Source organism: Acipenser ruthenus, chromosome 11 (assembly GCF_902713425.1).
Source record: "Acipenser ruthenus chromosome 11, fAciRut3.2 maternal haplotype, whole genome shotgun sequence".
NCBI lineage: Eukaryota > Metazoa > Chordata > Actinopteri > Acipenseriformes > Acipenseridae > Acipenser > Acipenser ruthenus.
Genome location: NC_081199.1, coordinates 16954134 through 16968699, shown reverse-complemented (window position 1 = coordinate 16968699; position 14566 = coordinate 16954134). Strand labels below are relative to the sequence as shown.

The following is a 14566-nucleotide window of genomic DNA, read 5'->3' as shown; positions in this document are numbered from 1 at the left end:
AAAGGCGCTCTGTCTTTTCCTGGCGTTCACAAACACAACCTCTCTCTGTCAAGGGCACACCCGTCACCATCCAGCAGCCGGCTTTTAAAGCAGCACGTCAATTAAGACAGCTCATTTATCCAATAGACTCCGGACAGAACATATTGCGCTCATTGGTTTCAATAAAGTCGTCATAATACCAGGACCAACAGGTAGAATCCCAAACTAATATAATAAGTAAGCACCGTTTACATCCTTCCCTGCTGATTAGTCAGTGTCCCCACGACATAACCAATTAAATTATAACCACATCTACAGACATACCCCAAACAAAACAAAAAACCAATCAAAGTCTAATCCCGGAAACGCGAGGGTAATAACCCCTTTGTTGTACGTTCAGACCTTCGCGCAGCCAATACAGGTCCTCCAACACTAGGCCCAGGGTCAACTGGGGGAGGTGTAGCTCCAATTCTTTGGCCAGTATCCCCCACTTCTCCATCCAGAGGAGGCTCTGCAACTGGGAGTCCTAAGAAAGGGAAGAAACCCCCAAACATTTCCCCCACATTCCCCTCCCGTAACACATTACCCTCAACACCCTGGACAACGGGGCCCAGTGCTCTCTCCACAGATGGTTCTATTTGAGGCAGACAGGGGCGAATCAAGTTCCTATGCAAAACCCGCTCTCTACCCTCACCATGTTCAGGTTTAAGAACATAAACTGGGATATCGGGATTTGATTGTTTAACAATTAAGTATGGATTACTCTCCCAATAATCACTTAACTTACCCCGACCTGTAACTCCCTGCCTACGAACCAACACCCGTTCTCCGGGTAACAATGGGACCCCTCTTATCTTCTTATCATACTGTTCTTTCTGCCGATCTCTCGCCTTCTCCGCCTGCTTCCCTGCTGTGACATAAGCATACTCCAGTCGCTTATAGTGTTGGCTTACCCACTCATCTGATGAACCACGCCCTGTAGCAACATCTTGATTTATCACCAGGTCCATAGGCATCCTTCCATGTCTTCCAAACATCAGAAAGAAAGGAGTATAGCCTGTAGTACTGTGCACACTATTATTGTAGGCGTGGGCCATCTCTTGAATGTACTCTGTCCAATGCTCTTTCTTTTCCACTTCCAAAGTCCCTAAAAGGTTCAGCAGGGTCCGATTAAATCGTTCACAACTTCCATTACTTGCTGGATGGTAAGGGGTAGTGTGGCTTTTCACAGTTCCATATAAACGACACAATTCTTTAATCAGGTGAGATTCAAAGTTCGCCCCTTGATCGGAATGTAGACGGACCGGACATCCAAATGGCTGAATGACATACTTCCACAAAGCCCGCGCTGTTGTTACTGCAGTCTGATTTCGGGTGGGTACTGTCCAAGCAAACTTAGTAAAATGGTCAGTAATAACCAACACATTCTGACACCCGTCGGATGAACATTCCAAACTCAAATAATCTAGTGCAACCAGTTCTAATGGAGCGGAAGTTTGAATGGACACAAGAGGGGCCCTATCTGGCCTTACAGGCATCTTCCTCTGTTGACATCTAGGACATGCCGCACATCGATCATTAATATCTTGAAGGGAATTGAGCCAATAAAAACGAGCACTCACCACTGCAAAAGTCTTGTCCACGCCAAAGTGTCCAGCCTTTTCATGATAGTCCTCCCACACTTGAGGACGAAAAACGGCAGGCAACACAAGCTGGTGCTTTAACTCCTGCTCCCGAGGATCCCTCCTAGTTCTATACAAAATGCCATCTCTAAAAATAAATCGATCCCATTGGCGCAAGGTCTTCAACACATCTTCCGTCTCTTGAGATCTCTCTCTTGCATTCGGACGATGACCCCGCTGAAAAAAATAAAGCACTCTACTCAACACTGGATCGTTACTTTGAGCCTCTCACAACTCCGCTTCAGTCCATGTGGGAAAAAGTTGTCTTCCTACTTCCCCACAAAAAATCTTATCTGACCGTCCATAGTTTGACACCCCATGGCAACAAGCTTTAACCACTTCAGGCACAACTAGACAAAATGCCGGAACCTCCAATCCATCTCGATCTTCCATCTCAGCCAATATTGAAGCAGGTGGGTATCGGGACAAAGCATCGGCATTAGCATTGCTTCTACCTGGTCGGTATTTAACATCAAAGTTATAATTAGCCAGCTGTGCTGCCCACCGTTGTTCTACTCCGCCCAAATTAGCAGTCTGTAGATGGGCCAGAGGATTATTATCAGTGAAGACGGTAAAGTGAGAGCCCGCCAAATATTCATGGAACTTTTCAGTAATAGCCCATTTAAGGGCCAAGAACTCGAGCTTAAAAGAACTATAATTGGCGTCATTCTTCTCAGAGGGATGCAAACTCCGACTCGCATAAGCGATTACTCTCTCACAACCATCTTGTTTCTGGGAAAGCACGGCCCCCAAACCCTGGCTACTCGCATCCGTATAAAGAATGAACGGAGCTGTAAAATCTGCAAAGTTCAAGATAGGGGCATCAGTAAGTAGCTGTTTAAGTTGTTGAAAGGCAGTTTCACACTCTTTGGTCCACTGCCACGGAACAAACCCTGACCCTGGTTTTCTTCCTTTCTTCGACACATTACACAATAAAGCATGGAGGGGACTTGCGACCCGGGAGAAATTTTTAATATAACGCCGGTAATATCCCACAAAGCCTAGAAATGAACGAAGCTCCTTTACAGTTGTCGGAGAGCTCCAACGCTGGACAACCTCAATCTTCTTTGGGTCAGCCTGAACACCACTCTCCGACACAATGTGCCCTAGATACTGCACATGTTTCTTCAGTAAGCAACATTTAGATGGTTTAAGCTTCAATCCATTATGTTGCAACCTAGAAAATACAAACTCGAGATGTTTAAGGTGGGAAACAAAATCTGGAGAATAAACTATAACATCATCAAGATATATAAGCAAAGATTCAAAATTCTGTTCTCCAAGGCAGCACTCCATTAGCCGCTGGAATGTGGCCGGGGCGTTACATAAGCCGAAAGGCATTCGTTCAAACTCAAACAATCCCATGGGAGTAGTGAAAGCAGTCTTTTCCCTATCTCGTGGATCCATCTCTACTTGCCAGAATCCACTAGCGAGATCCAATGTAGAAAACCAAGAAGCTTTCCTCAGGGATGTCAAAGACTCTTCAATCCTGGGCAGAGGATACGCATCTTTGTGAGTTACTAGGTTTAACTTGCGATAGTCGACACAAAATCGCAGAGTCCCGTCTTTTTTTTTGACCAGAACTATTGGAGCAGCCCTCTTAGCACATACCTTCAAGACCTGTCCCCAAGCTTTTCTTCCAGAATCATTCAGACATGTCAGTCCTTGAAGCTTACTGGTCTGTTTCTTTTGGAACAATTCCTCCCAACACTCCTGAATAATATTCATACCTAACAAGGCAGGTGTAGATGGCAAACAATGATCTTGTACCACCAAAATGCCTCGTTGAGGAATTCTTGCACTTCCAATCTCAATATCCATCACAGCCCAACCTTCATAGGGAATTGCTAACCCATTAGCAGCACGTAAAGAGAGCCAAGCGGTAGGGTCTTGCAGATATTTTCCATGCTTCCCAAAGTGTTGTTCAAAAAAACTCTGTCGTAACATGGTAACTTGAGAACCTGTGTCCAGCAGACATGGTACTGTAATTCCTTCCATTAAAACTTCCACCATAGGGCTATCCCCAATCACTCCCTCCATCAATGGTATTTCTGGACCTTGACTAGTATGGCCCACCGTTCGGTCCAACAAGGTGGGACGGGCTAGTTTAAAGGCTCAGTCGATGAACTTACTGGCCTCCCGCAATAGCGTTCTATATGTCCTGGCAGATGACAACGTCTACAGATTGGCCTTCCTTGGGGATCATAACTATTAAACTGTCGACGGTTAGTGGAATACTGACTTTCTATCCTATTATGAGAGGGCCTCACTCCATCTGCTCTTGATTCTGTAGGGATAGATGTCGATCTCCAGCTCTACAATTCCGCACGCAATTCTCCTAACAGACTCTGGGTCAGTTCATTCATTTTACCTTGTATGTCACTCTGCAGTTCAGCACGCAATTCTCTTCTCAACAATTGCATTTCTTCCGCCACAGTCTGAGACTTTTGCTGAACTGAGCTTTGACACTGCAATACGGTAGATTCTTCTCCCTCAAATGCCTCAACACGCAACACTGCTTCTCTTCGGATATCTGTAAAAGACAACCCATCATTTAACAAGATCTTTGCTCGTAGTTCTCGCCGCAACATCACGTCCTGCAAACCACTCAAGAACTGGTCCCGGATTAAAATGTCTTCCTCACCAATCCCTCTGGAGTCCTGTTTCTTCATTCTGGAGAATAATTCTTGCAAACGTAATGAGAATTCCCTAATATTTTCTGTTGATTTCTGCCTGCAGCTGAAAAACAGGGAGCGTAAGGTCGAGGCAGTTGTCTTATCTCCATACAGTTCTTCTAATTTCTCAAATACTTGTTTTACTGTACGTTTGCTTTCATCTGGCAAAATCTGCATTTCCCTTTTTGCTTCCCCATCTAAACTAGAGAGCACAATATCCAACTGCTTAGTCTCCGGTAATGCATAGATTCTGAACATAGCTTCGAGACTAGACTTCCATTCTACTAAACTCACATCCCCCACACTACAATTACCCCCTTTGAATCTTTGGGCCCATGAAGCCCCCATCATAAACGGGAACATCATCATTGACCCAGAAGCTATACTAGGCCCCGCTTCCTCATTAGACATATTACACCTATCCTAAATGAGATGAGCACAGAAAAAGAGTCCAATCCTGCCGACTACGCCAAGTTGTAATACCCAGGGCCAGGCTCTTTTCAATTGGACAGCCGATCTCAGATAGGACAAATGTACAAACAAGGATAATTCAATCAATTATGTCTTTAATAAAAAATACAATTTAAAAGAACAGAAGGAATGGAGAGAGAGAGAGAGAGGATACAATGTCGATAACAAATTCTAAAACGACACTTCACTTAACACATCAATACAATATAGGACCAAAATAAAGAGTGAACAACCCAAACAACTCAATTACACACTTTTCAAATAAAATCAACACAGTGCAAACAAAATAAAAATAACCATTTAACAAATCAAACAATCAAAATAAAGGAAAATCCCATATAACATAACACCATGAACACAATATAAATCAACAATTTGCAAAAAGAAAAAAACAAAAACAACATTAGCACAGCAAAGCAAAATGGTTGAGAAATAAAAAGGTCCACAATTTACAAATGAACTGTATACAAAGTGACAGTGCCATAAAGAATAACTATAAGATAAATCCTATAGACAAAGCTCACACTCCATTAAACCCCCAGACAAAACATATCCAGCAGCACAATTAATACAATAATTAAAATAGAATTACCGGTTTCAATTCTATTAATAGATACATCATAAAATCAATTAACCCATAAACAATAAATAGTAGCCCTACGCGAGGAAAAAACAGAGAGCCAATATATTACAAGCGTCGATTTAACCATAAACTCTCAGCTACACAAACCTGCTTTATTCTCACCACATACAGCAAGCATTAACGGATCACGACTCTTCCGCGGATCGACTCATTCGTGGATAGAACATTTCACTTTCCAATCAAACTGGAATAAATGCTAAAAACAAAACTTAACTAAATTTAGCAAACAAAGGCGCTCTGTCTTTTCCTGGCGTTCACAAACACAACCTCTCTCTGTCAAGGGCACACCCGTCACCATCCAGCAGCCGGCTTTTAAAGCAGCACGTCAATTAAGACAGCTCATTTATCCAATAGACTCCGGACAGAACATATTGCGCTCATTGGTTTCAATAAAGTCGTCATAATACCAGGACCAACAGGTAGAATCCCAAACTAATATAATAAGTAAGCACCGTTTACATCAACATTACAAATACAGTGTGACAAAGTTGTGAAAAATCTAGATTTACATTTTTATATTGTATTGTAACACTTGAATGTATTTGTATTTGCTTGCGATTGTAAGTCGCCCTGGATAAGGGCGTCTGCTAAGAAATAAATAATAATAATAATAATAATAATAATAATAATAATAATAATAATAATAATAATTTTTAAATAGACCCCTTACTACAATATAAAAGAGAGTGTTAATCTTGTGTTCTCCTTGTTGCTTGGATTCACTTTGCAAATTAAATAATTTAAACAAGCCCTCCCCAGACTAGGTGCACAAATTTTCTAAGAGGGGTGTCTAGTTTGTGAAGTGCATAAAGTTTAAAGGAAACAAAAACTAAAATAAGTAAATAAATAACACATTGATGAAGCAAAGTGAAAGAAAAGGAAGGATGACAAATAAACACAAGTGTAATGAAGAGGTGAAAATGAGAGAAAGAAGGGTAAGGGAAATGTCTCTGGGGATATTTTTGTTTGTTTGTTTTCCAAATGGTTAACAAACTCTTTATTTAAGAAAAAATGAGCACCACTGTTGGTCCAGTTCAGGAAATGGCAAGGATCTAGAAAGGGGATTTTTAAATCAGGGACAGATTGTAGCAGGGCAGCACGTATCTCATACTAGAAGGGTGTTTGAGGAAATACTGTAAAGGAAGTGTAATGGAGAGTCCTGCATACCTTCACTGGGTGGGTGTCCTTCCCCTGAATGCATCTCATCATTTACATATATATATCCCTGTCACAAGGCAGGCTGAGTGGCGACACATCAGACCCGGAAGAAACAGACAGACAGAGACAGTGAGGTTGGTGAAGCTGAGCACTTGGTGGTGCTCAGCATTTAATAAACAAAACAAGAGAACACAAAAACAGGACACGGCACTTGAGGCCAAAATAAATATATAAACAAAACATACTAACACACAAAACAAGTGGACGAACGTTTAAACAAGTACCGTGCTGGCACTTCCAGCACGCTGTAGCAATTGTTATTCTTTAGCTTTTAATTCTTTCTCCTTTCTCCTTTCTCTCTCCCGTTCTCCACTCACGAACACCCAACCCCGAGTGAGTGCTACGTGTCTCTATATATACTGTTGTGCTGGGATTCAATTACTAATTAATTATTCACTTGAATCCCAGCACGTGAATTCATTACGTGCAACCCCGTGCTCACATATTATTACATACTTTAAATGCACGTGAAGTGATGTGCAATCCCGTGCCTAAATATAATTATACAATTTAAATACCACGTGAAACACAGATCCGTTTATATCCCGTGTACCAATCTCTATACACCAACATTAACACACCACATGCAAAATACAACACAGAAATGCACATAGGGGCGGAGCACATTGCCACAATCCCTATATGAGGAAGTGTAGGATTACCTTTCTCTGCAATGCACCTGCACCCAGGTAAACCAGGTAAAGGTGCGTGGAAATGTTAAATGAAGTCAATCTTTCTTTATGAGAGGGGGTTCAGACAGGGGAGGAAAGTCTATTAACATGACAAGAAAGTCATGGGTATGAAACAGCAATGTGTGTTGTATGGGAGAATTGGACTGGGGATATACCTGGCTGTCTGTCTGTCCATGCCCATGGGTATCACACTTACAGTTCTGCATATATCTGGAAACATGAGCTCTCTGTCTGTAGATCTGCCTAACATCTTGAGAAGACAACATGTTTTTCCACATACAATTTAATATACATTACCATGATACTAACACCTCATTTTCTTGCTGAATGACTTCTAGGTCTTACAGCTTATCCAGTTATCCAATTTAGATTTTACAGCTGTAGCCAGGATGTTTGTTGCTGATATTGTTAAATATATATTTTTTTGTAAAAAGAAAAATCACAGCCTGGCTGTTGTTAGACTTTGCTGGGGGTGTGTCACGTTTAAGACTAGTTGAGAGAATAGTATAAGCTTGAATCAGGAAGAAACAATTATTTCAACAGAAACTATTTCACTTCACTGTGTAAACTAATATGTCACAGCTTACCTACACCCATGTTATCTAGAAGGAAGTGTCTTTATATACATTATGGGAATTGCATTTGTTTCCCCTCCAGTAATTTCTGTTAACGTTACTCAACTTTTATGTCATATCGCGTGGCAGCCAGAGCAGTGTCATAGCAGCTCTTTCAGTTGGAAGAGGTCAGTGACATTTGTGGTTTATATTTGACAGAAGATTGTGTTTCTAAATTTGCAATAAGTGATGTCCCCAGATCAGGAAGTTGACACACGAACACAGGTACTGCAGGTTGAAGCGCGGGTGCGTATATTTATTACACAAATAAATAAAAAGTCCAACAAAAAACACTGCTCACAGTGCCATATAAACACAAATACCTCCACCAAACAAGTAGCAATTGTCTCTTTTTGTCTGATACTTTCTCCTTCACTTGCTTGCTTGCTTGTTCGCTCGCTCACGCTCCTCCTTCCTGCGCACCCACCCAGGTCAGCAATTGCTGCGGGTTTTTTAGATGTGGTCATCTCCGGATTAGCAAACACTTAATCAATCTGGAGATGACGAGTTTGCATGAGTTTAGGGGGATGGGGTTTTTACATTAACAAACATTCACCCGTTCCAAATCAACACAAACAATACATTTAAATCATACAATAATAACATCACCCGTTCTAAATCAACACAAACAATACATTTAAATCATACAATAATAACATCACCCGTCCTAAACCAACACAAACAATACATTTAAATCATACAATAATAACATCACCCGTCCTAAATCAACACAAACAATGCATTTAAATCATACAATAATAACATCATTTGTTGCTGAATGCATGTCAATGCATACCCTGCATTTGTCTGTTTCACCTGCTAGACACAAATTACACCAGCTCAACTGGAACTCCAACTCTTAACTGATCAACCTCTATCCCTCAGGGATAAACCACACCTGGAATTGGGGAGATTTCTGGGGAGATAACTATTTTGTTAGGTGAGGAAAGACTTATTTGGGGAAGTTTGACAGGTTATTTACATTCCCAGATGATTCTAGGTTAGGTAGAAGCTGGCAGCAAACACTAATATTAAAAATGATCCCATAAGTTTACAGAAAACTTAATTTGAAGTTTAAAACGTTATTATTTTTGGTTTTCTTTTTATAAAATACAGATTTTATAAGCTCAATGTCCCACTCCACTCCATCTTACTGTTGCTGGTTCTTGCTTATGTAAATGTGTAGGCTGTGTTTCTTCCAAATTGCTAACATACAAAACTACAGGACAGGACCGCCCCGGTGTCTTAAAGTAAAGCAGGAGAGGACCCCCTGTAGAGATGGGGTCTCAAATGCAGGTACCTTACAATATGTGAAATGGCCCCCTCCAGAATAATTTTAACAACACGTGGACTTGCAACATTGAATAAGTTCTGTCAGTCAATTGTTGCTATTTATTACTGTTATTGATTAATTAAAAAGCATGTGCTGTCAGTGTTTCATGAGTATTGACACAACTGTTCCAACATTTTCTTGAATTCAGGCCGCTGCAAAACATATTTTCTGTGTTCCTTGCTCTGTTTATAGGAGTGCTGGGTACAGTTTGTTCAATTGCAACCTCCTGTTGAATTCAGCTGTGGTCAATAAAGTGAACGAGGCCTGTTTTCCTTGCAACGAGAGAACAGGAGAGGAGTAGACCTGCATTCTTGTGGAAGTACCTCATGAAACCCACCAAGTATTCTCTTTCTTTTAAACTGAGACTGTTTCCAATAACAAATAATGTTTGTCATATATATTTAACTTTTATTGTGCTGCCCCCAATGCCAAATGTGAACAGAAATAGAAGTTAAAGAAAATGAAATAACCAATGTTTCCGATTAATAGTTCTCTTGTAGATTGTATCAGTATGCTATGATATTTGGTTATAAAATGGCATGGACGGTTTCTGTAACCTAAAGTAGGACATTTCTCATTGTAGTCTCATACTGCAGTTTGTCTATTGATGTAATTTGAAGGAGAGGAAAGGAAATATCCCCTTGCATGGGCAATTGATTTCAAAAGAGAACTCTTCATTTTATCAATTTATTATCTGTAGTATATACAATTCATTTATATCACTTAATAATGTACAAGTACTGTATTATTGTACACCTTAAACACTGTAAACTACTAATCTTTTTAAATTAAATAAAATATAAACACCAAAGCAATTACAATTGTTTCATTTGTATTATATTTGCACACTTGGGGCATTACATTGATTTCACATTTGATGATTTAATTGATTGAATTGACAGATGATATCTTCCAAACTAGTGACATGTTAAACAAATCAACAGTATTGCAATTCCGATACAAAAGTCTGAAATTAGACACAATAAATCTTTGTAAAAGATCAAATAAAATAACAAGAATTCAATAAATAGAGCAATAGTGAGATTTACAGTGCTAGCAGAATTGAGAGTATATACATTGCATAATCCATGTGAACTGTGCTTTACTTACAATTGAGTATGATTGGTAAATAGTCACTAAAATTATGCACTATATAACAACAAGAACAACAACAACAACAACAACAACAACAACAACAACAATAATAATAATAATAATAATAATAATAATAATAATAATAATAATACAGTAAAACAAAATACAAATGGCATAAAGATCGTTTCCCCAATCATTTCATATTGTTTTCTTCAAGTGTATGTCATCAAAGGATGTCATGAAGCCCTTCACTCCAGGTGCATGGTGAGGCGGGAGCAGTCCTGCATGTCTTCTATGTTCTCCACGGCATCAATGATGGCCTCCACTCTCTCTCCTGGCAGGACTGCCCCAGCGTTGGCCCGGAACTTTTTCAGCAGACTGTCACGACTCAGTGGCTTCCTCCAGTGTCCATAAAAGGTGTTGCAACGACCCTTCAAGACATCGCCCGTTGTGAGGGTCACCAGCACCTCTGCGTACATCTTATTGAAATTGGCAGGGTTGTCCTGGGGGTGCTCGACCTGTACTCTGTTCAGGAGGCTGAGCAGCTCAGGACGGTCCAGGAAGGCTGGGCTGAAGGATTGGACACTGACCTCGCCGTCCAGCAGAGCAGTGCAGGCGTTGAACTGGAAGGAGTGTCGGGCCTGGTGCTCGGATTCAGGGAAGGGCCGGTTGATATATTTGGAGAGGGGGATTCTCAGTAGGATGTTTTGGATCATAGAGGGGTGGAAACCCCCTACAGTGTTGACCAAAAGCTCCCGTGCTGAGCACGCTGCGTCTGCCACCCAGTGCATCCCCAGGTGTGCAGGGAAGCGCTTGAAGGCTATGTCCTGGTCCTCCAGCAGGAAGCGGGGATCCTGTTCCACCGGGGAGGGCAGTGCCTGAGGCAGGTAGTCGTTGTAGAAGGCGCTAAAGCCAGCGCAGCCTGGGGTCGAGTCCAGGATCAGTGTGCTGGCCTCCAGGCCCCGGGATGCCAGCAGTGCCGCCTCCAGACCAAGCCGGGCTGCGTTCCCAATATGAAGAGGCTTGGATTGAGTGGCAGCGTTGGCCATGGGAGCCCCTGCCAGCGAAGCAGCAATCGCCAAGGCTTTTGAGCAGACGGGAGCAGGCAGCAGCACTACCCAGAGGGCCCACTACAGTCGGGGGATGGAACCTGAAGGGAGAAACACTGGCATGACCATCCTGGTAACTGAGAGAGTATTTTACATTATATATGCTTTTAATGGTTTTAAAATTCTGATTTAAAAACAACCTCGGGTAGACAAACGTTTCTTATCATGCCTTCTAAAAAAACATGTTATTTTACTAGGAAAGTGTAATAATAATTTCCAATAAAAACAACACAATCACTGTGAGGCTAAAAAAACACTGAAAAACAGATTAAGATTTGCCTTCAAATTCAAACACTGTCTCATTCATGCTGGAAGAATATTGGCACACTTCCTCCTTGGCAGCACTACAGTATTGTGCCAAGTTTGTTCGGCAGCAGTCTCCTCACCTGTTGGGGATGTTTTGGGCTTCGTTGGAGAACCTCATGAGCCGACCCTGAATCTCAATGCCCACGTTGAAGGCTAGCAGGAGGTCCATCCCACTGGGCTTGGCGTTGCCAGGTAACATCTGAGCAATAGCGAGCAGGGCAGGAAGGACTGCCCCTGAGGGGTGGGTGGCTGGGTGCCAGGTATCATCGAAATCCATTGAATGGACCTGTAAAGAAGAACGTGCGGGCACAGTAAGCACCTGGTACAGTGTGATCTCCACTGACATTCCTGACTGTGAGGAAGCCTGGCAGTGCCCCATCTTTCTACAAAAGAAACTCAAGGACATGAATACAAACCTGAGCTTTCACTTTTCAAAAAAAAAAAAAGAAAAAGAACAGGATAAATGGAATGTGTCTTGAATACAGTCACTCCCTGATGGGCAAATATCCAGTATAATGAACAAATTAAATTATTTAAGTATTATATTTACACAATTAAGGCATTACATTGGTTTTTAATTTTCTGCATTATGAAAATGTTTTGCCTCAGATCTCAGAAGTTTTTCTCCTTTGACTTTCTCATAGAACTACTCCTCAATCATCTGCTAAGTAACCTGTAAAGTGCTCTTGTTTGCTTTTCTCAAACAATTACTTAAAACTAGAGATAAAACAAACATTTTAAACTATTTTATGTTGAAATTATAACACATCGTCTCTTACAAGATCTATTGATTTGTGTACTGTATATACTGATAGTAAATATTGGCAACCCAGCCTCTGTTCATGATAATTTTATGTTTGGATTAATTTGTGCTTACGTCATTTTAAATTTTAAATTAATAAATACATTTACATTTACATTGTCTCTTTTTAAGCGTATCATTTTGGAATGCAGTATTTCAAGAGGTGTTTTCATGGAAATTAGTTGCAGGAAGTGTAATGAGGAAATGACCAGCCACAGATACGAGCTGCAGAGCTCGTCAGCTGCTAGAATGTGCTCATTTTATGGACTACATTTTTACAATTTGAAAGGGCTGAGCACTGTGTAAACAAACCTGACATTAAAACATCCCAGCCAACAAATACACTGACTTACCGCTACTCCATTGACAAAGGCTGCCAGACAGGGAGAGAGTCTTGTGTGCCTTCGACCAAAGACTGAACTGATGTAATCTGGAGCATACATTTGCTGCAAAGAGAGTTAATCACAGATCATTATAGGGTCTCAACATTCTGGGAAACAAGATGGAAACAAGCAAGTTAAATTCTTGATTATCATCACCCTGGTTTGACAATGCAAACCTCAATTGGAATGGTGACTGTTCAAAGAAACTTTTCAAAAATGGGGTAAGTACTGAAGGAATGGTTGATATTAAAATTGTACAGCCAGAGCCCACTTCTTTGGCCATCATTTTAGGAGAGCATTGTTACCTTTGGGGCCACTAAGGTCAGCAGCCTGTGTGCCCTCTGTACCATAGCCCAGTGTAAGCCTCAGCTGAAGGATTACCTGGCAGTGCTGCAGAGCCAGCTCGAAGACATGGGAGCTGCTTCCCAGCAGCCCCACCCCGATGCTGTCCAGGATCATCCTCTTACTGCGGTGCAGCACAGTGTCTGACAGCTGGCCCGGGTGCACCAAGTGGATGAACCCTCCAAAACTGCTGGTGATTGTCTCCTCTGGGGCAGGCCTTTCTTGCACTGCAGGACAACAAACAGCAGGTCAGTCTCTGCCTGTGCTTCACTTTAGTATTCAGAGCATCAACTCTACAATAATGGACTAAAATAACAACACTTAAAGACAACTGGGTCCATTCAATTGGTGATGGTATGAAATCCTTAAAATTGATATTATACACAGTTTTTTTTTTTTTTTTTAAATTAAATAGCTTTTTAAAAATGTTTACCTTCAACTGCAGATTTATGTAGAAGTCGCAGGCAGGAAAAGTGCCTCGAGGTTCTCTGAAACTAATTTAAAAAGGGAAAAAAATTAAATAAAATCAATATGATATATGACAGAAAATACTACTACGACTACGACTACTACTACTACTAATACTAATAATAATAATAATAATAATAATAATAATAATAATAATAATAATAATAATAGTAAAATACAAAATAAAAATGCATATATTTCTAAGAGTTTCAATGTAATAATTACCTTGAGTGCTGAGAGCATGATGGTGTTCAGTAGATTGCTGTGTAACAACAAAGTTCTGATACTGAGCTGATATTTTGCTGTGGTTCCATCCTCTCTTTATATTCTTTCATATCTGGATGCCGATCTTCCTCCAGGTTCCAAAACCCCTCCTTCTTTTAGTGAAACTATTCAACTAATTGGGGGAATTTTTCTAATGTGACCAGGAAATGGGTTATGTAATGACCAAGAAGAGGTCTGGAATGTTGGGGAATAACCCTCTTTCTGTTCTGGGAGGACACTTGCTGAGAACTTGGCACTGGGAGACCCCTCCCCTGCTTGAGAGACAGGTTCTATTAAAAATAAACTCTCACCTTCTAAAGTTCACACTGCAGCTGAAGAGACACCTTGTTGGCCAGCTACTGTAATACCAATCTTGTTTCATATTTTTACAGTTAGACAAATGCTTGTTTGATTATATAGAAACTATTTAAATGAATTTTGTTTAATATAAATTATGTTATATAGTGTGTTGTATTATTAAAAATACCAA

At 40.8% G+C, this 14566-nt stretch overlaps 1 pseudogene; it reads right to left on the bottom strand.

The window, feature by feature from the left end:
• Window positions 1–9995: 9995 nt before the first annotated feature.
• LOC117426783 (cis-aconitate decarboxylase-like) lies at window positions 9996–14089 on the bottom strand (annotated as a pseudogene).
• Window positions 14090–14566: the final 477 nt, after the last annotated feature.